Below are 25267 nucleotides of genomic sequence, written 5' to 3'. Positions count from 1 at the left end.
TAGGCATTCAAAGAAATGAAATCAGTATATAAAGAGATATAGGCACTCCCAAGGTCATTGTCACATTATTCACAATAGACAAATATGAAAGCAATCTGAGTGTCTGTCAACAGATTATAGCAGTGCATATACACACAATGAAATACTGTTCCATCATAATAAGTGAAGAAATTCTTGTCATTTGCGACCACATAAATGAACCTGGAGGACATCATGTTAAGTGAAATAAGCCAGGCACAGAAAGACAAATACCATATGATTTCACTTCTATGTAGAATCTAAAGAAGTTGATCTCTTAGAAGTAAATAGTACAATGACAATTATCAGGGGCTGGAAATTGTTGGGAGGGTGGGAGTGTTGGAAAGAAAATTGGTCAAAGAATATAAAATTTCAGTTAGATAGAAGGAATGAGTTCAATACATCTTTTATACAACATAGTGACTAAGTTAACGATACATTGTATTCTTGAAAAATGCTTAGAGAATGTATATAAAGTATTCTCATCACAGAAATGATAAATGTGTGAGGTAATAGTATGTTAATTAGCTACATCTTATCATTACAAAATGTATATATACTTCAAGACATCATGCTGTACATGGTAAATACACATAACTTTATCTGTCCATTTTTTTTAAATGAAAAGGTATCTCTCTGTTCCCAAAACAGAGCTATTTTCCATTAGATATGGCTAATTCTACTCGGTATTACCCTCACCCCCACTGTGCACCACATGCCATGCAGACGTAGTTTTCCTGAGACCATTTACTTTCACTAGGATGGTTGCCTCTCTCAGGTACCTTTGCCTCTGTGTTGGTACTGCTGGCTCCCTTAGAATATTAGCAGTAAAATGTTAAATGTGACTACATAAACTGGCTGAATTTGTATGTTGAATGTGTATCAAATTATATCTACACCTCTATAATTCTGGAGATAGGGTTCATTTTATAAAAGTTTAAGAAATATTGCTCAGTATAGTAGCAAAATAGGTAAAATTCTCTTCTCCTGTCTTCATTATACTTTTTTAGCAGAAATCCAAAGTGCTGTAGCTTGTGCCCAAATATTTTACAGGATATTGATACAAAAAAAAAAGCCTTTTGTAGTTTCTGCATGTATTTTTCCTCCTTCCTGCAAATCATAGATATTAGCTTAGGCAGCTCTTAGATGACAGTCAAATCTGGGGAGCAAACCCCTTGCTCTTCTTCTAGAAGCTCTTCCTTCCAAAGTTGCAGATTTCTTTATTTGGCCTGATTTGTGGTTTTATTCTCTCTCTCCCCTTAGGGTAAATTACTTCTCAGGAAGTTTCCAGGTCCTTTGGAAAACATCATCCCAGAGGATCTATCTCATCAGTTCAGAGTGTATGATCAACCATCTTCAGCCAAGAGGTAGCCATAAATTAAGTCTCAGTTAATATCATTGTACTCAAATAATTATGACTCATTATTAAAAGAATAGTTTTCTCAAAGCCAGTTAGAATCTATGACTACAAATTAAGGATAATTTGACATTTAACCACTCTTCCTGGATTAAACTATGGTGCTCACCAAACATGCCTTCTGCTCCCCATTATTTACCTGTTCTCTTGCATTTAAGCTCAGCCATTCAATTAGTTCTGGACAATGCCTATGAGTGGAAGCCAAGGCATAGTGGAAGCCAAGGCATTCTAGATTCTCTTTACCTGCCATTATTGAAGTACCATGTTAGAGGTAAAAGATAGTAGAATTTTCATCAGAATAGAAACCTGATTTGTGGCATTTGCTGATTTCCATGATGTAAATACTCCCAATATGTCCAATGTCAAGCTATTCATGTGGAATTACTAAATGGAGAAGTGATACAACCCATGCAGAATTGGCTCTCATCAACCACTATACACCATCTCTAGCATACCACCATAAGCTCCAAAAGAAGAAGACATACCTGTAATTTGCAGACAGAGGCAGAAAAATATTTCCCCATGTAGTTGAATTACACAATATTTGATATATGTACACTTGATTGAGCTTAGATATATACATATGTAACACTGTCTAATGAATTAAGATGTATGAAAATGTGTTGCATTTAGATAGGGAATCTATCAAGGAGAAGTTTCATAAATTCATTTAAGGATGACAGGCAATCCCACATCCTGCCAAAGTAATCAGTATAAACTCAGATTCAACCAACATTTAACTGAATGAACATTATGTGCCAAGAGGAGTGTTAGTTATTTTTACATATGTTGCCCCATTTCATCGCAAACTCCTTTATCTTAGTTCTATTTTGCAGATGAGAAAAATGAAGCACATGCATTTAGCAAGAAATGAAATGAGGATTTGAATCTAAGTACTCTGCCTTCAAGCTCAACATGATGATTCTGGATCACATGGCACAGTCTCCAAGATAAATAAATAAAGGTAACTAGAAGAAATAAAGCTTTATTCTGCTCAAGAATCTCATAACTTTCTGAAGATAAACATGGCCAAAGAGGTGAGAAGTGAGAAAAATGTAATTAAATATTTGAGGTATTTTGTTTCTTTTTCTAAATTCAGTGAAGTTGGTAAACATTTCAGAAGCTCCTACATGCTGCATCAGGGAGTTAACTCTCAGGAACCTATATTCATTATTAATTATAGATATCTCTAGCATGAAGAATGATTTATCCAGTCATTGCAGTTTAATAGAAGCATCTCTTTTAAAAAATATCAATTTGTTCCATGTTCATTCTAAAACTCATGAGATGCTAATTATTCTGCCCAACAGAAAGGAAATTTTCTTAGCAAATATTCAATATAGGTAGTCTTGCAAGGTGTATCTCCCATTACAATCTAATAATCTGATAATCTAGTTATACAACACCTTATCTCTTTAAGATGTTTCTGTTATATAAGTAATCCAAAAAGTGATGCTATGTAGAATACTTTAATAAAATAGATTTTCTGATGTTGGAAAATTTTGAAGCCAGTTCCTAGACTTACTGTGTTCCACCAAAGGTGTCTGACTTTTTTCCTGTACATACCATTAGCAGTAACTAAAGTTTAACCATAGTTAACTATAAAGACATGCTAAAAGTTAATTTGAATTTAATTGTTAATTTATTTTTAAGTTAAACATAGCTAATTCACAGAATTAAATTGGCAACTTAATTAAATTTTCTAGAAGGATAGTTGATTTCATTCACCCCTGGTATTAGAGACATTTTCACAATGTCTACCAAGAGCATTATTTTACAATTTGCAGAAGTGTCCTGAATTAGTTTCATTTTCTAATGCAAACAGCTGAAGTTTTCCTATTCCCCAAACTCTTTTTAACTTCAGCACACCAAATAGAAAATTAGTCTCACCTATAGGTAAGAAGACAGAATGAGCAGTGGAAAGTTTATTAAATTGTTCTTTTTGAAGTCCTTCAAGGTAAAGATTATATAAGCCTGTCTGAAAATAGGATGACTTGATATTAAGTTGAAACTGAATTTAACAAAAGAGTGTAAAAACCCCTTTGCCATCTATTCAGAGTTTCTATAGGATGTTGTGCTTCTGAATTCTCTCTTCTAAAATTTTTCAGCCTTTACATACTCCAGCCTACAATCCCTTTCGAAAGGTTACTGTCCTAACCAAATATTTCATTTTTGAGTGGTCACTTACCTTCTGTCTATACATTTCCATTAGGGACTTCCTCAAGTTGATAAACAACTCATCTGATATTCAACCCCTTACATCCCTGATCAAATACGTCTTAACATCTCTCTATCTTGAGCAGAAGGTTTTACTCATTAAATAACTTTTAATAATAGCTAATGCCATCCGAGCAACAATTCTTCTGTTGTCAAGCTACCCTAGGAACGTATATATAAATAAGAACATAATGTATTTTCCAAATAGAGTTGAACCCCTGAGATTATAAAAAAAATATGAGGATTAACAATCAGGAGTTCTTTATTTTTAGTCTCAATTTTGGTATCATTTATTCCCTGAGCTTATGTAATTTATTCATCTCTCTAAGATTCAGTTCCCCGACATGTAAAATAAGAAAATTCCTTTTATATATGAAATGCTAGTAGTTTCAAAATGGTAAAGGGGAAACCAATGATCTGTCTAGGAGTAAAGTAGACCAAAGAATTCTAATCCATTTGATAACTGAGAAAGAATGCCAGCTATCAATCATGCACTCCTCAACTGTGAACTCTTCATGAATATATTTCATTCACTATTACCAAACCCATAGTAAGCCTCACATTCAGTAGAAAGGACCAGTAGGTGGACAGATCATCACACTGTACAGGAAAATTTCATATATACTAATCAAACTATTTCAACATAATCATAAATATAATAAAAAATACAGATCATAGGATATTTGAAGAGACTCAATATCATGTTAGAAAAAGATCTAGATGAGCAAACAAAATTCATGACACTGAAGCAGTTAATGCTAATTTAGGAAGTAGAAGGAAATTTTTATAAATTCTAGTTTAATAATTTTAAAGATGTTAGAGGTAATAGTCTATTCATGAAAGCATAATTTTTCTTAAAAAATTATATAACAGAAACAATGAAAACAGAGAGAAAAGTATTTTCTCTTTCTCTTTTACCTCCTTGTCCCACCCAATAATTACTTTCTTCCTAATTTTAAATATTTGATAAATATCTCTTAAATCCCTTACTGGATGGCAATCTCCTGTTGGGATGCTTTGTTAAATATCCTTTTAGCTCATCTGTAATCTTCAATTCCAGCAATGTGAAAAGGTTTAATCTATAATAGGAAATATTTATTGAATAATAATTAAGTAATTTAAGGAAAAATTTTAGAGCCAAAAAGACACAAGTGTTCAGACCTATTAAGCCTACCCAGTACCAAACATAGTAGTAAGTGAGGGGTTAAAATAAATTACACAAGGAAATAGTTTGGTAAAGTTTCATAAGTTATAGTTTAAAATATGAAAGGTGTTTTAATAATGAACAAATTATTGGCTATATCATCAACAACATTCAGAATGATAAATAAAATCAATTTGTCACTAAAAACTTATTTCAAAAAAATTATCAGGCATATGTGGGGCATTTTCAGACATGCAAAGTAATTATAAAATTTCCTATAAGAATAAATTGCTCAAATATATATTCTAGAATAAAGAACAAGAAACCTAAATATAGACATGACATGAGATACAATATAAGTGGCAATATGACACCAAAGATATTTATAAAGTTTTATTTCTTTGATACTTTTTCTGATCAGCAGATTCTGTTGGAACAATGCTTAGACTATTATTTTAAAGAAAAATAATAACCCAAGAATATTTAATTCATCTAGGGTCCTACTAGGGTGAGTAATATTTATATAATTATTACATTACAAGTGATATGTTGGAGTTTTGTATTTTCAGAATTTCTTTACACATGAAAGACAGAATAATTCATTCAAATTATAGAACAGAATGTAATATCTACAGCTTTGACCAACTAAAAAATAATAACAAAAATTAGAATAGGAAGCAGAAGCGGTAAAAAGGAGGATAGATGTGTTCATTTCTTTATGTTTCAAAGTAGGAGTTAATAAGGACTATCTAAATTAGAAAAATCAAGAAATAAAGATTTAGAAAAGTTTGGGTAAACAAACTCAAAAAAACTAAAACTGAAAACACATACATTAAGAATCATGTACTCAGGAGGAGTATGGTATGTAATAGAAAGATACCAAATTTATCATATTTCATGCTGAAGAGTCAATAGGTTTGATCAAAGTTGATCCATCAAAGTCTATGTATATTATCAAGTTAATGAAAATCACTAGAAGCACTCAGTTCAGAAATTCTTAAAAATAGTTGCCTCTGAAAAGTTGGAAGAGGAAATATGAGTGGGAAAGTGGGGAGTATGACTCTTATTTAGCCACTTTTAAACTGGTATTTCTTTAACATACTTTATTTCATAGTATATTTTGAGTAAATGAATATCCATGATAGAAGTCTAACATGATTTTAATAATATTAATAGCTTACATTAGCAAATTACTTAGCGTTTATAAAAATACTTTCAATGAATTATATTATTCATGCCTAACAATTTTAAGAAAGTTTTTATTATCCTTACTATGTACAATTGCAGAATAAATGATTGATTACCGGGGAAAAATAGACTTGCTCAAAGTCACACAGCTGTTAAGTACCATGCCGAAGCACAAACCCAGGTTTCTCCTATTGTCAACATTTTTTTTCATTTTAGTTTGAATCAGTCTAAGCAGTGTTTACATGAAATGTTTTGTTTTAGTTGTTTGCTTTTGTTTTCAGATTTAGAACATAATTTATAATAACTTTCTTATTTGTTGATAATTTATAATAACTCTTAATTTATAACTCATTCGTCCCAGAATCAAATTCTGAGACAGTGACTCAAGTACAAGTCATTTCTTAGAAAGGAGATTCCAAACAGCAGCAGTAGTGGTAGGGAACTGAGACAGAGAAGGAAAGTAAGAAAATAAAGCACGTGTCATCAAGCAAGTTATTACTGTGGAAAACTAGAGAGGATGCCTTGAGTGGCCTAGGAAAGAGTGTGAAATACCCACCTCAGAGTTTCTCCACCTCGGGGGAAAATGAGTTGGGGTATTTCTATACTAACTTTCTTCATTCTTTGGGTTGATGGCCCTAGTGAGGGAGTTTAGGTTGGAGATAAAACTTGGCTTTTTTCTTTAGACCCTGCTTGCAGAACAGGCTTCAGTGACTTTAAGTGGAAGTTGGAGTTGCACACACAGAAGTGGCAGTGACAAGACCATGTTGGTGGGACATTGACAAGATTAGCTATGATCCTCAGCTAAACTGTAGCATTCCTTATGAGCAGAATTCATACTTCGCTCTTTATTTTTACCACCTGTTATGGAACTGACATTGAGTAAATACATCATATTTCATTAGGTTGAGAATACACAATGCTTGCATTGTGAACACGATTGGTTTAGCTCACAGTCTCGTTTTAGCAAAAGTGAAGTTCTGTACCTATTCTGCCACCAAATGAAAAAATTTTTCTTATGGCATTGATTCCAAAGGTGCTGGTTTACAAACCAGTGCTGACATAGAAAGAATTGTTTACCAATCTATGACAAATAAGAAAACATAAAAAATTTCATAATTATGTGAGATGTGTAATGGTTGGATTAAAGAACTGTGATTCGAAATCATTTTTAGTCTGTATTTTTATATTAAAATATTATTTTTATATAAATAATAAGTTATAGTGTGAATGAATGATACTCCATTTTCCCTTTTCTATGCCTACATGTTCCCTTTTTTCCCACTTTATATTCTCGGCAATTTTGTGCCTGTGATCACATGTTGTGATCAATTACTAATTAAAGTCACACTACTTTACAATATAGAAAATGTCAAATCACTAATATAAGCTACTTCGTAATAGCATTTGGTGGACTCATGAGTGATTTTCCAAACTTAAAATAGCCCTAAAATAATGGATGTGATTTAACAAGGCAAATAAGATTACCAGCACCTTTAAAAATCATAAATATGATACTTGTTTACTCAAAGAAATGAAAAAAAAGAACATCTGCTTAGCTATTTTAAGATTACATGGTTAACAAAGTAATTCCGTTTACTTTGTGATTAGTTATCTTTACCTCCATACCATGTAAATAAAATATTTCACTTTAAACATGTTACATATTTATTGAGGGAATGTTTTACAAAATAAGGCATATATTTCCTTGAGGAAAAATGGTTTTTATTATGTAGTCTTATTTAAAACATTCATATATTCAATATAAGTTTAAAATAGCCTTGTTTTTTTTGTTGTTGTTGTTTGTTTTGTTTTGTTTTTTGGGACAGACTCTCATCACCCCCTGGGCTGGAGTGCAATGGCCCAAACTCAGTTCACTGTGACCTCTGCCTCCTGGGTTCAAGCAATTCTCCTGCCTCAGCCACCCAAGTAGCTGGGATTACAAGCACCTGCCACCATGTTTGGCTAATTTTTTATATTTTAGGTAGAGACATGTTTCACCATGTTGGCCTCAAACTCCTGACCTCATGATCCACCCACCTCAGCCTCCCAAAGTGCTGTAATAACAGGCATTAGCCACCATGCCCAAAATAGCCATATTTTCTAAGAAGATCATTAATGACTGTAGTTAATGGTCTTCTTTACCTCCATACCATGTAAATAAAATATTTATCAATCTTCCTGTATATAGTTAAATTCTTACTTAGTTTATTTTCATTAATTGATTGATAATATTCAATAAATGATTGATAATATTTAAATTATTTGGCTGAACAATTTGGAAAAATGATTAGTAACAATTTGTGTAATATTTGGGACACTGGCAGAGCCATTTCTAGGTAGGTGATGAAGCCAGGACCATTCACAGATACAGGTAGGTCACACTGTGAGGCGTCAGGCCAAACACATGCAGGTAGATTTAGATTAAAGTAACAAGCAAAAAGACATTTTGAAAGAAGAAAGTCACCACAGGGTAGTAAGGTGCTGGAAAAAGGAAGCCCAATTTTGTGTTTGTAAAGGGACATGCTTAAATACCTCCTTTTCATTTGTGGTTAATATTCTTTATTTACTACTAAGTATTCATTCCAGGTTTTGTCATCTTTCAGCAACTGTTTCATAACTTGTCTGATGCACCTGCATTCCATATTTTCTGTCTCTATAACTTAACTCAACCACAAGGCAGTGGGCAGAGATTTTTTTCAGGCAGAGTTTTAAGGGCATAAGATGATTTGGCATCACCTCTATTTGTTTTTAAATATCTGACAGATATCCTTTTTTTATACCTAGTATTTTCTATGAACTCACTGGATAACATCAATGACTGAGAACAGCCACTGAATTGTGTCTAAGCCACTTCTATCTAATAATGTTAACATATAAATTGATGTGTGACCTTAATTGTATGAGGGTGTAGAGTCTACTATTATTATTATTCTTACAGTAATTGGCAAATTCATCTAAAAGATTTAATTATCTTTCTAATACATACTTTATTGCAAAGATTAAAAATTTAGAGCCGATTTAGTTGTAAAATAATGGATTTTTAAACCCACAAAAAAGTACTTGAATAAATAGCATATTTCTTATGAATATTCTAATAAGAAATTATGCTAATAGCTATTGCTAAAGCTAAAAATGGTTGAGAAGATTAATTACTTACATGCCATGAGCAACATGAGACAAAAATAGATGATTCTTCAATCTTTAATTCTCAACTATCTTATTGATACATTCTTGATGAGAAAGGAAATAAAGATTAACCTTCTAAAGTTTAGAAAATTGTTTTAAGAAGAAGCAATTAAATAATTTTTAATATGTGCATAAATGTATGATTTCTCTTTAACAAGTGCTGTATGATCTATGAGTTGCTTTTCTAGAAAATAATGACTTGACTGTAAGCCATTAACATTAAGAAGAAACAGGGGACTTTACTAGATATCAAGATTAATTATAAAGCTAAAGTAATTATAAGATATTGTTGCAAAGATAGATAAATAGACAATTGAACAAAAAAAATAGGATCCAGAAACAGACTCACACTTGATACTCAGTCAATGATAAAGGCAACACTTGATTGACTAGGCAATAACAAAGAATGGCTTTTTCAAAAGATGGCATTGGGCCAAATGTATATACACATATAATAAACAATAAATTTGACTCCTGCTTTTGAACAGACATAAAAATTGATTCCAGGTGGATTGTCATTCTAAATGTAATAGCTGAAACATTAAATCTTCCTTAAGGTAGCATGTAAAAATATTTTCATGAAATGAACTGAGAGCAGGCATGATTCTCTTTCTTTATGGTCATCATAATGGAAAAAATTGAAATTACATTATATTAAATCATAACTTTTCATGCAAAAACACCGTCAAAGAAAATGCAAGCCACTGAGTGGAAGAAAATATTTGCAACACATTGCAAATCAACAAAGGGCTTGTATCTAAGCACATATATTGAAAAAGAACTTCTATAAGTCAATTAGAAAAGACAGATAATAAAATAAAATGGACAAGAGACTTGAACAGCCATTTTACAAAAGAAGATACTCAAATGACAATCAGCATTTGAAAATCTGACTGACATCATCACCCATCGTGAATATGCAAATTAAAATCACAACTACGTATACACCAGACTACATGTACATCAAATTGGCTAAATTTTAAAGCAGACGTGATACTCAAAGGTTGAGGTTGCTATCCCTGTCATATACTGCTTGTGAGAGGAGGAAGAGAAAAGTGCATTCTTAGAACCACTATATGAAATTGTTTCGTAATATTGACTAAAATTTAACACACAAACCCAGGGACCAAAAATTCCATTCCAAACTAAATATCCGAAATTTTGTGTGTGTGTGTGTGTGTGTGTGTGTGTGTGTGTGTCTGTGTCTGTGTTCATGTGTGTAACAATCCAAGTGTTCTTCAACTGAAAAATAAATTATGCCATATTCATACAGTAAAATACAACAGTGAAAATACATAAACTACTATATGCAACTACATGGATAAATATTATAGCCATAATGCTGAATGAATAATCTAGACATAAAATGCATACCTGAAGATTTTATTTATATAAACTTATATGAATTTGTAGTATTATAATTGAGAGTACTTTTAGATTTGCCTCATTTTGCTTTGTTTTGCATAGGGGGGAGGAGAGAAAAGGAAAGTTGTTAGGTAACAGTAATGTTTTTTATTTTGACTTGATTAGTGGTACATGTATGTTATTATATTATAACTCATTGAACTATACACTTAACATTTTATTTTTTTCTGATTGCATTTTGTATTTCAACAGTAAAATTTATTTTTAAAAAAATAGAGCCTTTGATTTATCTGTCTCTGGTCAAAATATGGCATCAGGGACAATATTTACCCTTTCAAATGAAATGAATAAAAACAGACGAAATAAGTGAAACAACAATTTTCAAGGCACCACACATTAGGCAATGAAGTACCATAATCCTTGAAAGAGCAAATAAGGTGAGACCTGCAATTGCTACAACTTACTGACTAAACAGAACTTCCAAAAAGGGAGAATGCAGCAGATGCCCTGAGTTCAAAGTGTGGGGAAACCAGAATGGCTATTACTGGTATCCAGAGTACCAGAGAGGAGAGATCAACAGCAAAACAGAACCACAGATATCTGCAAAGGATTACACTAGAGTATTCAACAGAGCATGGAATAGAGCATGTTTGCAAAGAAACTAAGACCAGAAACAGAATCACCTATAAAGATTGGAGTTTGGCTAGGCATGGTGGCTCATGCCTGTAATCCCAGAACTTTGGGAGGCCAAAACAGGAAGGTCACTTGAGGTCAGAATTTGGAGACAAGCCTGGCCAACATGGCAAAACCTTACTCTACTAACATTACAAAAAAATTAGCCAGGTGTGGTGACATGCACCTGTAATCTCAGCTCCTGAGGAGGCCACAGCAGGAGAATCACTTGAACCCAGGAGGCAGAGCTTGTAGTGAGTGGAGATTCTGCCACTGCAATCCAAAGTTGTGGTGAGCTGAGAGTCTGCCACTGCACTCTAGCCTGGGCAACAAAATGAGACTCTGTCTCAAAAAAAAAAAAATAGAAGAAGAAGAAGAAAAAGAAAGAAGATTGGGGTTAACAAGATGCTCAAGGAACTCCTGGGAATAGTGGCTGTTGTTTCTACCAGTCAGATTTGAAACTCTCATTTTTCATGGGATATTGCAGTGATGTTCAAGAGTCTTGCTTCAGTAGTGGGAATAGTTATCCCTCAAGTTAATGCAATTTTGGTTCTGCCTAATGAGTGTTAAAAGTAAGATTCAAAATAATCAAACTGTTTCTAAGTAACAACATAATTCAAGAACAAATCTCAAAAAATTAGGAATATAATAATACAATACCCAGGAATGAACAAGGTAAAATTCAAAAAGTTTGGCATCCAATTAAAGTTTTCAGCATGCCAAGAAGTATTAATGCAACCCATAATGGGGAGAACTGAATTTAATCAACTTAAATCATTCAGAACTTATCCACATGTGAGAATTAGCACACAAGGGCACTAATTAAAACAGTTATTACTATAAAATATGTTTTAACAGTTCAGTGGAGATATAAAGTATATAGAAAAGACTCAAATTGTACTGAAATAGATGAGAATGACAGTATCTAAGATGGAAAATATCCTGAGCTGGATGGGATTAAGATATATTAGACATGGGATAAGAAAGTATTAAGGAACTTGAAGACATTGCAATAGAAACTATCCAAAATGAATGGCAAAAATAAAGAACGTCAATGGCCTGTGGGAGACAACTTCAAGATTCATAAAATGTGTGTAATTGGAGTAGCCAAAAAGAGCAAGAATAGAGAAACAAAATATGAAAAGAAATAAAGACTGACATTTTTCCAACTTTGACGAGACCTATAAACTCATAGATGCAAGAAGCTCAATGATCCCCTAGTGCAAGAAATATGAAGAAAACTCCAAGGCATATCAGACTCAAATTGTTCAAAACCAGTGATAAAAAGAATATCTAAAAAGTGCTCATAAAAATAAGACACGTAATTTAGGAATCTTCCTGCTGAGTATTTAGCCAAAAGATTTGAAATCAGTAATGTCAAAGAGATGTCAGCACTCCTACGTTGACTGCAGTACTGTTCACAATAGCCAAGATGTGGAATCCACCTAAGTATCCATCAAAAGACGAATGAATAAAGAAAATGTGATATGTATACACAACAGAACACTACTCGGCCTTGAAGAAATTTTATCATTTCCAAAAACACAGATGAAATTGGAGGACATTAAAAAAAACACTGTTGTATTGGTATCAGTATAGATGTTTTACATCTAATACATCAAGGAAACAAAATAGAATGTCTAAAAATAGACCCACACAATCAGAACAATTGATTTCTGAAAAAAATAAAGTCTAAAAAATAAAAATGTAGTGGAGAAATCATGGGTTTTTTCAATAAATCATGAATTAGATATACACATGCCAGAAATTAAATTTAATCCATACATTACACCATATAAAAATTAATATATTGACCAAATCTCTAAACATGAAAATAAAACCATAAAATTCTAAAAAAAAAAAAAAAAAGGGAAGGAAAATCATGGTGAACTTGGATTAAATATCACAAGCATAAAATACAGAAGAATAATTGATACATTTTTTTCACCAAAATTAAAACCTTCTGTTCTTCAAAAGATACTTTTAAAAGATGGAAATTACAATCCATAGAGAGAGAAACAATAATTTCAAAACAACTTTTTAAAGGTATGTTAATAACTTTAAAAACTCAAGAAAATACCTTTTAAAAGAATTAAATGAACACCTCAGTAAAGAAGACATATTATTGGCAAATAAGCATTTGAAAAAATTCTCAAGATCATTAATAGTTTGGAAACTGCAAATTCAAATTATAATGAAATGTCACTACAAATTTATTAACATTAGAAACACTGGCAAATATATGGAGAAAATGAAATTCTCCTACACTGCTCATGAGAATGCTACTCACCACACCTGTTTTGGAAAACAGTTTGGCTCTTTCTCAGAAAGTTAAACCTGTACCTACTTTATGAGCCAGCCATTCTTTTTCTTGGCTTTTATTTACCCAAGAGAAATAATATTATATGTCTCTGCAAGCTATACAAAAACTTATACACAAACGTTAATAGCAGCTTCACTTGTAAAAACTCAAACTTTAAAAAAAAAAAGTCCGTAACAGGTAAAAGGATAAACAAATATATTCACATCATGTAACATAACTCAGTGACAAAAAGTAATGACTACTAATACATTCTACAAGATAGAGTTGCTAAGTGGAAAAAAATACAAACAGGAAGAATGTATACTCTAGAATGCCATTTATGTGATGTTCTAGAATGTGCAAACATTTATAATAATAGAAAACAGACAAGCAATTGCCTAGTTGGGGAGGGAGGAGAAAAAAGGGATTATAAGGAGCGTAATGAAACCTTTAGTGGTGATCAATATGTTTATTCTCTATTGTGGTGATGGTTTTATGGATGTGTACATGTGTCAGAACATTAAATTGTGTAAGTTAAACATAAACAGTAAATGTATGTCAATTATGCCTCAATTTAAAAAAGACTTTCTTAGTTATATCTATGTAAATCTGCATCTATATTCTCTACCATTGATTTATCTAGGCTTCTTTATATGACCATATGTTCTGAGACTACATAATCATTTGTCAAAAATAATGTACCTATTTGTAGTTGCGCTCTTCTTCAACCAGCTATGAGTAGCTTCCTTCCTCAATCAGAGCTACTACTCAATCAAAATATTGTGCTCCTATTCAATATATGTACCTTATATATTTGAATTGAGAATGTTATTGGACTTTTCATTTTCTTTTCTTGACTTTCATATCATCTACTCTTGCCTGTCAATGGGAATAAATTACTCATTCTGAGAGACAGTCTGAGTAACAGAAAGAATATCACATCAGGCAGCCAAAATTCTGTATTTTCCTCAACTCAGTTTATTAAGTAACCATGGACAACCCTTTAACTTTTCTGATATTCAGTTGCCTATTGGAAAAATCTGGACATCAATTTCTGTTAGAACTATTAAAGATGCAGATGAATTGTTAGGAATACTTTTAGTTTAAACAGTCACAACACTATATATCACCAAAATTTAAAATTGAACTTTTTAATAAGTCAAAACCATACAAACTATTTTAGGAATAACTTAAAATAGACATCATAATTATGTGAAGGTCCATGGAAAATGCTTTCTATTTAGAAAACTTTTTTCGTTTCTTAAAAGACTTCATAATTTCTCTTAATGCTTATTTTTGTGCTTCTTTCAGTGAAATTATGAAAGAGACATATGCATTTTAATTTTGTGGGAAATATATGCATTTTTAAAATATTGACTAAGAATTTGTCCTTGGCAACATTTTAAAAATCACTATCCTGCCAACACACACACACACACACACACACACACACCCTTAGCAAACAATTCCAGTTGATATTCATAGATTTTACAGCATTTTGGACAGCACAGGACCTTAGAGATCATGTTATTTTAGCCTTCTCATTTTAATGTAGAGAAAAAGTCTGAATCCCAAAAGGCTTCAATGACAAATCAGAGGCACTCTGCTGTATGACAGAATTTGGTGTGATATCCTAATCTAGAGAGAATTTTTAGAGCAATGAACACCCGTATTTGTCCTGAAGACATGTTCAGATAAAGATATTCAATTCTCCTCACCTCTAAAATAAAAAACTGCCTTACACAAATGATAAAATTAGACTTGTTTCTATGGCCTTTTTTGACCATTCAATAGAGATTCACACTAGAAGTATATGATTTATTGTTATATCTGACCAAAAAATGTCCTTAAGGCATCTTTTCACTGTTGTCTTTGTAGTTTTAAGTCCCATGCATTAGCATCTATGAGTACAGAGAGATATCACCCACATTGATCCAATACAGGCAGATAATCTTTTAAACTAATACCATACCATTGCATTCAATACTTTTTCATGTGTTTCCTGGAAGCTATTAGTAATTACAGTATTTTATTCTGTCATACTGGAAAAAAAAAGCATTTAACACAAACACTAAATGTGTTAATGTGCTGTAAGATACTAGGAATGATAGCCAGTTCGATTTTTCCAAGAATATGCTCATATTTCTGATTAATGACTCTAACCTGACTAGTATTTAGTGTCATTTGGGTTGACTTGAGATAAAGTAATCATGTATAACCATTAATTTCTCTGTTGCTTTCAAGAAATAGAAAAAAAATCAAGTTACTTGGATCACTGCTTCTCATAAATTTGGTTGAGCCAAAATAATATGGTATAAATTCAGCACCTAATGCATAGTCATATTTTAAAAACACAAATGGCACTTATTTCTTAATCCCTTAGATATACTTTTGTCTATCAAATGTTGGGTAATACAGCAGACATTGTGTCTTTTTACTTTTCTGCGCAAATGTAAATGCTACAAAGATCTCAATATTTGCCTGAAAGCAGAGCCTTGTCTGTTTTCTACCAAGTTCCACAACAGAAAATCTTTTGATACAGTGAAAAAGGGGAAATAGTCTCCTCCTAAATTGCTTTCAAGATACCTGCTCTATTATGCCTGATATAATTTGTCATATTCATTGTGAGATCCACTCCAATGAAATAACCACATTGTCAGATTAGTAAGCAAACATGCCACATGACAACTGTATTCTGAGCCTACAAAAAGCTTGGATTACAAAATCATCCTCAAACTTAAAAATAATTAACTTAATCTTTTGAAAGGAGTAAATAAATTTTATTTGTTTTACTTTATTTTTTTTAAGTCCTGGGGTCCATATGCAGCTTTGTTACATAGTTAAACTTGCATCATGGAGGTTTGTTGTACGTATTTCACGACCCAGATATTAAGCCTAGTATCCATTAGTTATTTTTCCTGATCCTCTCCATCCTCCAACCCTCCAACCTCTGATAGCCCCCAGTATGTTTTGTGTCTTTCTATGTATCAATGTGTTATTATCATTTAGCTCCCCATTTATAAGTGAGAACATGTGCTATTTGGTTTTCCATTTCTTGTTAGTTTGCTAAGGATAATGCCCTCTAGCTCTATCAAAGTTCCTGCAAAGGACATGATCCCATTCTTTGCAATAACTACAGAGTGTTCCATGTACTACAATTTCTTTAGTCTATCACTGATAAGCATGCAGGTTGATTTCATGTCATTGCTCTTGTGAATAGTGCTGCAATGAACAATGCATGCATGTATCTTAATAATAGAATAATATATATATTCCTTTGGGTGTATACCCAGTAATGCAATTGCTGAGTCAAATGGTGTTTCTGTCTTTAGGTCTTTGAAAAATCACCACATTGTCATCCACAAAGTTGAACTAGTTTACACTCCCACCAATAGTATGTAAGTGTTCCTTTCTCTCTACAACCTCGCCAGCATCTTTTTTTTTTTTTTTACTTTTTAATGACATTCATTCTGACTGGTGTGTGATGGTATCTTATTTTGGATTTGATTTGCATTTCTCTAATGATCAGCGATGTTGGGCTTTTTCTCATATGATTGTTGGCCACACATATATCTTCTTCAGAAAAGTTTCTTTTTCATGTAAAACTTTGTTATTTTTGTTGAAATTTGGTTGAGTTCCTTGTAAATGCTGGATATTAGCCCTTTGTTAAATGCATAGTTTGCAAACATTTTCTCCTGTTCTATAGGTTGTCTTTACAATATTAAATATATTTTAGATTGACATAGTTTAACCAGTGTACAAAACAATTTTCTCTTTTTAAAAAGCAATTATACCAATTTCCCAACTCAATTCCCACCCCCAATTCTGTAACATAATATTCTATTTTTCCTCTGCCCAGTAGAAACACCTTTTCTCATGTCTTTCCTATTTAAAAGCTAAGATCAGTGAACACAGATATGTCTGGCTTAGTCAATTATGAGTAAGCAAGAAGATAAATGAATCCATGGAGCATGGCTAAATTGATGTACTAGTAATGTTCATATTATTACAAAGCTAACCTATACATAAGTGTGTAGGCATGTTTGTATATTTAATTATAAACCACATGTCCACTTTGTACATGAGGAAATTAAAGTACAAAAGTTAATTCTAGTTCCTTCTGGTGAATATGGTTGCCTTCTCAGTACTATTTCCATTAAGGATCTATTATGCAGTCACCTCCCTAATCATTACTAAGGAATGATCTTGGTTCCTTTTTTGCAGATTCAGAAACAGAGAAAGTAGTAATGTATGAAGGGAACATAATCAATAAACAGCAGAGAAATAAAGGACACATTTTACAGTGATCAAATGCTATTCATTCTCCAAACACTAGCATCGTGCCTACTAATTCATGGAAACTTTTTGCAAAGGCCCAACACTGCATGAAATCCTATCATATTTGCATTCTGTAGAACCAATATGACAATTATACACTTGTGCCACATATTGTTACTTATTTCTTCACAAATAAACTGTAAGCTGCTTCAGGGAGAAGCAATGAATTTTACTTACTGAACTGTTTCTCTCTCTCTCAACCCACTAGAGTTTAAAACAATGCTAAGTTTGTAGATAGCTTTGAAGAAATTTTTTTTTAATAAATTAATAAATGGATTGCACTGGGTTGAGTTAGGCCAAATTAAATATCAAAAAATCAGAACAGATTCAGTGAAAGAAGAGCTATTAAAAATGATAAAAAGTCATATTTCCTTGCTGTTATTATTCAAACAAACTAAGCTAATTAATTATAATTAGGCAGAAAAGTCTATATCTACTCCAAACTCTATTTTACTTTCTATTTTAATTTTTCTTTATCAATATTATATAAATAAAAGCTCTTCTTTTTGACTGCAGCAAATTTATAGTTATATTAATTTAATCATCTACGTATTTCTAAAATTCACACTAGCACTATTTCCATAGAAAGCACTTTTCTACAAAGTTTCTTTAGAGCCCATCTGGTTTATTTTAAGTTAAATATGACAACCCCAAATATTAGGCATAAAGTAAACCCCGTCTGTGTAAAGAGCCAGACATGTTGATTTCTGCATTTCTTTGCACAGCAGAGTAATCTTAAAATATATACAGGACCAAGGAGAATATTTTCATTAGCCCCATAAGTTACCGAATCTTATTGTAAGTCATCAGACCTTGTTTCATTGTACTCATAAGTCACTAGAGTGAATCGGCAACCAACAGAATGGGAAAAAATTTTTGCAGTTTACCCATCTGACAAAGAGCTGATATCCAGAATTTACAAAAAACTCAAACAGATTTACAGGAAAAAAACAAACAAGCCCATTCAAAAATGGGCAAAGGATATGAACAGACACTTTACAAAAGAAGACATATATGAGGCCAACAATCATATGAAAAAATGCTCATCATCACTGGTCATTAGAGAGATGAAAATCAAAACCACATTGAGATACCATCTCACGCCAGTTAGAATGTCAATCATTAAAAAATCTGGAGACAACAGATGCTGGAGATGATGTGGAGAAAAAGGAACACTTTACTTTTACACTGTTGGTGGGAGTGTAAATTAGTTCAACCATTGTGGAAGACAGTGTGGCGATTCCTCAAAGCCTTAGAAATAGAAATTCCATTTGACCCTGCAATCCCATTACTGAGTGTATATCCAAAGGACTATAAATCGTTCTACTATAAGGACACATGCACACAAATGTTCATTGCAACACTGTTTACAATAGCAAAGACCTGGAACCAACCCAAATGCCCATCGATGATAGACTGGATTGGGAAAATGTGGCACATATACACCATGGAATATTATGCAGCAATCAGAAATGATGAGTTCCTGTCATTTGTAGGGACATGGATGAATCTGGAGAACATCATTCTCAGCAAACTGACACAAGAACAGAAAATGAAATACCGCATATTCTCACTCATAGGTGGGTGATGAAAAAATGAGAACACATGGACACAGGGATGGGAGTACTAAACACTGGGGTCTATTGGGGGGAAAAGGGGAGGGCCAGCGGGGGGGGAGCTGGGGAGGGATAGCCTGGGGAAAAATGACAAATGTGGATGAAGGGGAGAAAGGAAGCAAAACACACTGCCATGTGTGTATCTATGCAACTGTCTTGCACGTTCTGCACATGTACCCCAAAACCTAAAATTCCATAAAAAAAAAATCTATTGAAAAGTAGAGATTTTCTTCATAGCAAAATGTACCTATATACCAAAGCTTTGATACAGTTTGGAAGCACACTCCGAGGTCTCTGAAGCTCAAGTTAAGTTTCTTCCTTTCCCCTTTGGAAAGCCATTCATTTGTAATTGTTAAATATGTGTGGCTCAACACGTTTCTGTCTGAGGCTGCCTTGGTCTTATTTTGAAAATTGTCTTTGTTTTCCTTTCATGTTCCTGCCTGGAAAGCCTGGTTTTAGCATTGCTTCAAGGCTGTATGTCTCTGTTCCCACTCATCAAAATCCTTTCTTCCTTCCATCTTTACTCATGATACAACAAGATCCAGGTGCATAACTTTTTATTAATATAACAAATAAATAATTTACCTGTGAAATGTCCATTTCTTATTAACCTTCATTTCCAGAACTAAGATTATGTGATAGTTACTGGTGAATGGACAAATGCCAACTATCAAAGTTCCTGGGTGCAGAGTTCTAACAAATCCCATGCAGCATGGCCAGAGTGCATTTCTACTTCATCTGAGGAAATTCTTTTTATTTACCACCCTTAATATTCTGAAAGGAATATATAGTGAGCAACAAGGGCTGCAACTACAATAGAAAAAAATAGAAATGGCAGAAAGAATCAGCAATAGATTCTCATTTCAGAACTTTTTTTTCAAAATGGCAAGGTTTCCTTGAAGTCAGTAAGAAAAACATTCATGCCTTAAATTACTGCTATTTCCCTGCCAGAAGAATGAATCATGAAAGAAAATTAATTGCTGTACCATCAATGTCTAATCCCATCTGTTTTATTGCACTTATTTTACTATTGGGAAGCTCATATTTAAAAAAGCTTATATTGGAACATAATGAAGATCTCCTAGTGTTTAAGTATTCCTGCATTTGCTATCAAATAGTTTATAATTACTCTAAGATTAATTTGCTTATTTTACCCAAACCTCTATTTCTCAGAATAAAGAAAAATTATAGATTTAAGCTTTTGAAATATTATATTTTAATTTTCCTCTATGTTAACTTAATTGATAAATATACACGGGAATTTTCCTGATGGGAAAAGAATTTTAATTCACTTATACAAAGAAGAGAAACTGGAACTGGTTTCAAGCATAGGAAAATTGGCATCATCTATCTCTTTATGTAAACTTCATAGAAAAATACATGTCCATTCTTGTTTGGGGACACTTAACTTCTATACTGATTAAATAGCAACTGGCAAAAGTACACCTATTTGGCATGCTAGGCTTTAGCTTTTTCATCTGCATGGTGGAGATATTCTAGGGTCTTTCTACTCAGAGTATTGTGCAGGTTAGTACCGTAGGCACACCCTGAGTGCTGGGATTTCAGCCCAGACCCTTCCAAGACTTGCAGATTCAGAACAGACCTTGATACAAGATCCACGGGTAATTTTAATGTACATTCAAGTTTGACAAACACTAGTCAAGATGGCTTCACCAAGACTTAAGGAAATTTATACTGGAAAAAAAGAAAAGAAAAAAGAAAACTCTTCCTCTGCATTTTTAAATCTCCCACCTAAGTTTCTGAAGTAATTACAAACTTTCCAGTCTGTTTACAGGAAAACACATGTGATCACTTATGAATTCCATTAAAAAATCAAAGACAGTTTTACAAACATTTTATGTAAAATAGTAAAGAGGTAAAAAAGACAAGACTAGCCAAAGTAAGGTTCTTTAAAATTTTGTCCATTTGTTTTTTATGACAAGAGAAGGTACAAATAGATTGACTTCTCCAGAAAGACAATGGGAAATTTGCCTAAGAGTACAATATTGAGAATAAGATACAGAAGCAAGGAAGTAGACCATCGACAAGTAACCAGAAAACAGGCACAGTATAGGAAGAATGTTGATTGTGATGCCTGGGAGTACCCAGCACCGGCGGGAATCTCAAAATTGATTTTCCTTTCTTCTGAGGCAATAGTGATTTGAGAAAATAAACAAACTAGTAAAAAGGAAGAAATATCTGCAGTCTAAGCTGGACTAAGTAGCAAAAACAGCAGTACTTGGCAATTGTGTTTCAAGCATAATAATATAAGAACAATGTCCTTTGAAGGAAGAAATATTTTCCTTCCACTTGCTGACTCTCTGAAATATCTATAGGGTTACAAAAGATGTTGATAATAATAGAGTAGGTGCATCATCTGATTTATCAGAGAAAATGTCCCACTACATGTAGCTTGGAAAATTATAGCTATCTTTTTGTGAAACATTTCCAATAGAAAAATTTATTTGAGTACTGTGATTTGTTTGGTAATTCTTTAACATACCTGGTTTTTCTTAATTCTTTAGCTATGTGCAGCCTATAGGCCTCTGAGAAATATTATTTCCAGAAGCAACCAAATAAAGTGAAAGGAAAAAGCATCCTTGCCAAAGCAAAGAAAATGGGTGCTTTCTATAGGCGGTATTAATTTTCTCTGTCAACAAATGTGTTTGTGGTAGATGGATACGAAATACCTTGTCCCAGGACTGCATGCAGATTTTTGCTTCCTTTGTCTAAGAAGTTTGGTATAGGTGTTTGTTTGTTTCATATCAGCAATCTGAGCAAATAAAAACCCTTGGAGAAAGTTCTAATAAAAGGAAAGTACAAAAGACTAGCTCTGCTACATGTAGGTCAGGCTTTTCCCGAGTAGGGACATAAGCAGCACCTCAAAAATAGCAATGAAAATGTTTAAACTATATAAAAGATGTTTTGGGAATATGGACTATGAATGTCTAACAAGCCTCTAACATCCCCAGGGCAATTGCTGAAAAAAAATCAATGCTTCATTTTCTTACAAGTTCAGTAACTTTTTGGAAGTCTTTTTAAGAAGTGGTACAGACCATTTGCATAAGTAGAGGATTCTAAGCATTACATCTCACAGAATGAGCACCAGCGTTCTATAAGGAGGTCGTTCTGAAGAGTGTTTAAAGGGCGTAATGGTGAAAACCGCATATGTTAGCCTCTTGGAAGAATGAAATTGGAACCATTTTACTCAAATCATTGGTACAGACCCTGGAAATCAATTATTGAAAATATATAAACATGAAACAACAGTGCTTTCTTGTAAACAGCAAATCTTCATTAAGTCTTTTGGCATGGATTCCATTCACATGATTCATTTGAACTCTTCTTAGTTATGTGAATTTAATGTATAATTTCTGTGTAATGACTTTTTTTAATTACCACATAATCACGGGTGAAAAAAAGTGTCTTCCATTTGGTCCATTTTATGAGGCTAAGCAAATAAATCTGTAAAATAATTTATTCTGCCAGTTGCTTGGAAACTGTATTGTTGATATGACAACCCTGGCATAATAAATCAAATCGCTACTTTCTTTTATTTGCATGTAAAAGTCATATATTTTCAAAAGGAAAGAAGTCTTCTTTCTTTTCCCTATGCTACAGTGACATCTACAGAAAGGACAGAAGAAAAATTGAGGGGAAAAATATTTCTTTCTTTATTTTTCAAGAATACTCTAAAATAAAGTACACTAAAACTCCCAGCTTTCAGAAAGAGTTTCAATGTTTCCTATATACAATCATTTATAAATATATTTAAACTCTCAGAAGACCTAATTTATAGAAGCTTCTAACTTCTGCTTCCTGGAGATCTAGGTAATAACAACTTTGCAAATACATTTGGTCACGATAATTACAAGAAGAAGTAATTATTGCCTTCATGAAGTTCAGTGAATACTTGCAGTTAGGGGATGAGCACTTGCAGTTATCTATAAATAATCAGTTATCTTTCTAGCTTCTTTTAAAACGCTCCATCATACATTTTGCCACCTACTACTGCATATCACAATGCTGTTTAAATTTTTATTATTATTATACTTTAAGTTCTGGGGTACATGTGCAGGATGTAAAGGTTTATTACATAGGTAACACTTGCCATGGTGGTTTACTGCATCCATCCCCCTGTCATCTACATTAGGTATTGCTCCTAATGTTAGGCCTCCCCAATCCCCCCACTCCCTGCTATCCCTCCCCTAACCCCCCTTACCCCCCCGATAGGCCCTGGTGTGTGATATTCCCCTTCCTGTGTCCATGTGTTCTCATTGTTCAACACCCAGTTAAGAGTAAGAACATGTGGGTATTTGGTTTTCTGTTCTTGTGTCGGTTTCCTGAGGATGATGGTTTCCAGCTTTATCTATGTCCCTGCAAATGACATGAACTCATCCTTATATATGGCTGCGTAGTACTCCATCGTGTGTATGTGACACATTTTCTTTATCCAGTCTATCATTGAGGGGCATTTGGGTTGATTCAAAGTCTTTACTATTGTAAATAGTGCCACAATAAACATATGTGTGCATATATGCCTTTATAACTGAATGTTTTATAATCCTTTGGGTATATACCCAGTAATAGGATTGCTGGGTCAAATGGTATTTCTATTTCTAGATCCTTGAGGAATCGCCACACTGTCTTCCACAATGGTTGAACTAATTTACACTCCCACCAACAGTGTAAAAGCATTCCTATTTCTCCACATCTTCTCCAGTATCTGTTGTCTCCTGATTTTTTAATGATGGCCATTCTAACTGGCATGAGATGGTATCTCAATGTGGTTTTGGTTTGCATTTCTCTGATGACCAGTGATGGTGAGCTCTTTTTCATATATTTGTTGGCTGCAGGTGTTTTAAAATTTTATACCAATAATATAATTTGAACAAGTGATTCTTTGTTCTTGAAAGTGGAAGATAGTATGAGTTCCACACTAAGCATGCCAATAGTTGCATCAGAAAAATAATAAATGCAACCTTTAATTTCTAATTCACCAAATATCCATCTCTTCTCTGACAACAGATTGATTAAAAAAAAAAAAAGATCTTAATTCCCATCTTCTAGTGTCCATAAGTTAGTCCACCTTCACCTCATTAAAAGAAAAAAAAAGACAAGAATAGAAAGATCCTCCTTTTTTTGTCAGAATCACAATCACAATGGAGACTTTTAAGATAAAATGTCATTTTTAGTAGAAACTATTGACACATCTCTCTTCCCCACAGGGCTTCAACATGTTCGACAATGACAGATCTCAACAGGACTTCTGAAAGGTAAAGTTATGCAAAACAATATGAGAGAGTCTTTATATGCAAGGAAAGGAATTATTCAAAGACAATGCCAGGGATACTTTCTCATTGACTGTATTTCATTTAAAACCAGATCAAGGGGCAAGGGGATGATACCATTATCATCAGCAGCATCAGCAGCAGCAGTATCATGTTATATGTGGCAGGGAATGTAACTGCACGTTATGGTAGTGATTATTACTCTAAAAACAGAATAGGTTAGTGAGGAGGCTGGCAACTTTGGGATAATCAATTGAAAAAGAAAAAAATGTAGTTCAAGGAAAAAAATTATATTATTTCAACTGACACTTGTAAATCACATGCTATGTACTGAACCCTGGGTTCACTGGCAGAGGTACAAAAGAAAAAGAAAATGTGACATTAAACATTAAAAGACATGAAAATTATTGTAAGACTTGGTGGTGTCCTAGAGGACTCAATGCAGATTTGTCCTAGGGAGAGAGAGAGAGAATATTTTCCTCTACGATAAAAGCATTTTGTATGTGCTTTGTA

The 25267-nt window shown here is 33.1% G+C and overlaps 1 long non-coding RNA gene across 1 annotated transcript in view; it reads left to right on the top strand.

Moving 5' to 3' along the window:
* LOC144579878 (uncharacterized) overlaps positions 1-24810 on the top strand; it is a 318899-nt gene extending 294089 nt beyond the window's left edge. The window contains exons 4-6 of the long non-coding RNA XR_013528449.1: positions 1282-1385; positions 2272-2399; positions 24692-24810. This is a non-coding gene — a long non-coding RNA (uncharacterized LOC144579878). The remainder of the gene's footprint in view (positions 1-1281; positions 1386-2271; positions 2400-24691) is intronic.
* Positions 24811-25267: the final 457 nt, after the last annotated feature.

Source organism: Callithrix jacchus, chromosome 17 (genome assembly GCF_049354715.1).
Source record: "Callithrix jacchus isolate 240 chromosome 17, calJac240_pri, whole genome shotgun sequence".
Taxonomy (NCBI): Eukaryota; Metazoa; Chordata; class Mammalia; order Primates; family Cebidae; genus Callithrix; species Callithrix jacchus.
Note: the sequence above shows the minus strand (reverse complement) of the source record. Positions and strands in the feature narration are given on the sequence as shown.